This window comes from Gavialis gangeticus, unplaced genomic scaffold, assembly GCF_001723915.1.
Source record: "Gavialis gangeticus isolate Ggan-Ray unplaced genomic scaffold, GavGan_comp1, whole genome shotgun sequence".
In the NCBI taxonomy this organism is placed as follows: Eukaryota; Metazoa; Chordata; order Crocodylia; family Gavialidae; genus Gavialis; species Gavialis gangeticus.
The window spans coordinates 27,799,557-27,802,395 of NW_017729034.1; the positions used below are offsets into that span (position 1 = coordinate 27,799,557).

At 53.9% G+C, this 2,839-nt stretch overlaps 1 protein-coding gene across 1 annotated transcript in view; it reads right to left on the minus strand.

Annotated features, from left to right (window-relative positions):
- The window catches only part of DNAH8 (dynein axonemal heavy chain 8), a 397,167-nt gene that overhangs the window by 87,803 nt on the left and 306,525 nt on the right, over window positions 1-2,839 (minus strand). The window lies entirely within an intron of this gene.

Sequence of the window (2,839 nt, forward strand, 5' to 3'; positions counted from 1 at the left end):
CTTTAAATATTTTTTCTACATACCTCAAGGTACCAGGCAACTCATGAATGCTGCGATGCTGAGGTGACGGAGAGTCCCACAGGAGCGCGGGGGACTTCCCAGAATGCTTGGCAGTTGACCCAGAATTGGATCAGAAGCACTTCTGGTCCACTTACGGGTCCACTGGGGAGTGCGCAGGTGGGTCCCCCCATACCCCCCAACTCAGCGACTGGTGCCTCTTGGGTCTGGGGGGGCACCCAGGGTCCCCCCGCGGCCGATTCCTGAGCCAGGGGAGTGCAGGGGGCCCCCAGCGCACTCACTTACAGACCTGGAAGTGGACCGTTAGAACTTCCAGTGCACTTGTGGGTTCACTGCCGAGCACGCAGGGTCCCTATCTCCACACTCCATTTGCCCCACCATTGCAATATTCATGAGCCGTGCCTGGTACCTTGACATATGTAGAAAAAACATTTAAAGCTGTGTCTATGGCTGAATCTCTGATTCTCCGAATCAGCATTGAATCTTCAGATTTGAATTCGGCTGACTCAAATCGGGAAAAATGATCCAAATCAATGGATCAAATCACTGTCCCTGATTCAGGCCGACTCGGAATTGAATACGGCCCATTTTGTACACCCCTAATACTTGCATCTTCTTATGGAAGTGTAACAGGGCACTGAGGTGCCTGCTACTTGTGAAGCAATCAGTAAGGAATCCAGCTGAGGGTTGCCAGGGTAACCAGTGGGAGTCAGTTGACTAGAAGGGACAGGGCCTGGCTCCCATATAACCCCAGGCCAAGGCCAGGCAGGGAGCTCCCCGCCAGTAGTCAAGGGAGAAGGAGTTCTGCCAGAGCAAACAGCAAGGAGAAGTCTGACTGCACGAGCAGCTCCTGTTTGCTGTTATGGGGTGGAGAATTCCCTGGTAGGGACTGAATGTTGTTTAGCCAGATGGCATAGATTTTATGTTATAGCCCAGGGGCTTGTGTTTTTGTGTTCACTGTTTAGACCGGAGGACCGGGTGAGGCTATTAGCGGTTGGAGGAGGCCTCATAGGGGCTCCATGGTAGCGTGGGGATCCTGGTGCCAGAGAGGACGCAGCGTTTTGAGTGCACTGACCCCAGTGCCAGAGAGGGCACAGCATTTGGGGTGCACTGACCCTGGCGCCAGAGAAAGTGCAGCATTTGGGGTGCACTAACCCCGGCGCCAGAGAGGGCACAGCATTTTGGGGTACACGGACCCCGGCACCAAGGAAGAGGCCAGGCATGGCTATAGCCCCCTGAGCCCCGAGGCTGAGAGAAGCCCCAGAGCAGAGGGAGTGACGATTGACGAGCCCCAGAGGGGGCGTAGTTGTCAGACAAGGCTACAGAAAGCCCAGGCGCCAGAGGACACAGAGAGCGAGACTGACCAAACAATGTCCGGTACATCAGCGAGGCTTGGGCTGCAGTGTAAGGGGAGGAAAGGAGCTGCAGATAGCGCCCCATGGCATCGGGGCAGAAAATGGGCAGCCTCCTGCTTAACTAACATCCTCTAATTAAGCAAGTAACAACAAGGCATGGCAGGAGAGAAGGTGGGCGGTTGGCCCATAACAGGTGGGCAGGGCCACTAGTGGACAGACCTGGAAGAGAGACACTTGTCACAGGAAGTCACTCCCAATCTTGCATTCTCTAAGTTAGGAACAATTTAGAAATGCCCCTGCATGATATCTTAGGGCAGTGGTGGCCCCATAGGCCAAATGAGTACTGCAGAGCCAGTCCACAGGCTGCTTCAGGCCCTGTGCACCAGGATCAGGCCCCATGCTGCCTCTGCCCAGCCTCACGCACTAGGATTGGATCCTAGGCCACTCCACACTGCCACGATTGGCCCCGTGTCAGCATATCTGCTCTACACTATCCTAATTGGTCCCACACTGCCCCAATCAGCTCTGCACCACCTGGATCTTCCCCATATTGCCCTGAACAGCCCCACACCACCTCCCACCCCCCTAATTGGCTTGTCACATCCCACATCAGCTCCACACTGCCCCACACCACCCTAATCAGCTCCACACTGCCCTGATCTGCCTTATGCTGCTCAGATGAACCCTGCCCTGTCCCAATCAATTCCATGCCACTCCACAGTGCCTGAATCAACAAAGCTTCATGCTGCCCTGCACTACCCAGATTGGCTCTGTGCTGCCCCATGCTGCCAAATCAGCTTTATGCCACACTGCACTGCTCTGTGCTGCCCCAGTCAACCCCACACTGCCCCAGCAGCCCCATGTGCCCAATCTAGCATGCAAGGCCATGCTATTGAGTCTGTACAGCTCCCTATGGGTCTATAAATTTGGCAAAAGGAAAGTGGCAGCTGCCACTGCCCCATCACCAAATTTTTGGACCTATGGGGAGCCATAAGGGCTAGATGACTTAGCTCCATGGGCTGGATCTGGCCTATAGGCCAGGGGTTGAGCATCCCTGTCTTAGTGCCTTGTCACACATTCAATTGCAGCAGTTGCAAATCATTGGAATGTAGCGCCCTATGGTTACCTGCCTGAAAGTGAACAACTTTGCAGTGCCACAATGGCATTTAACATGTGCTAAACTACTTAAATGTACAACTATTTGCATTTTAACTGCACTAAATAAAGGACATCCGCAAAAACTACTTCACGGTTAGGGCGGCTAGGAGCTGGAACCAACTTCCAAGGGAAGTGGTGCTGGCCCCTACCCTGGGGTCTTTAAGAAGAGGCTGGATGCCTACCTGGCTGGACTCGTTTGAGTCCCGTTTCTCTTTTTGGGGTTTTTTGTTGTTCTCCCGCCCTGGCGGGGGGTCGGGCTAGAAGATCTACTAGGTCCCTTCCGACCCTTAATCTATGAATCTATGAAT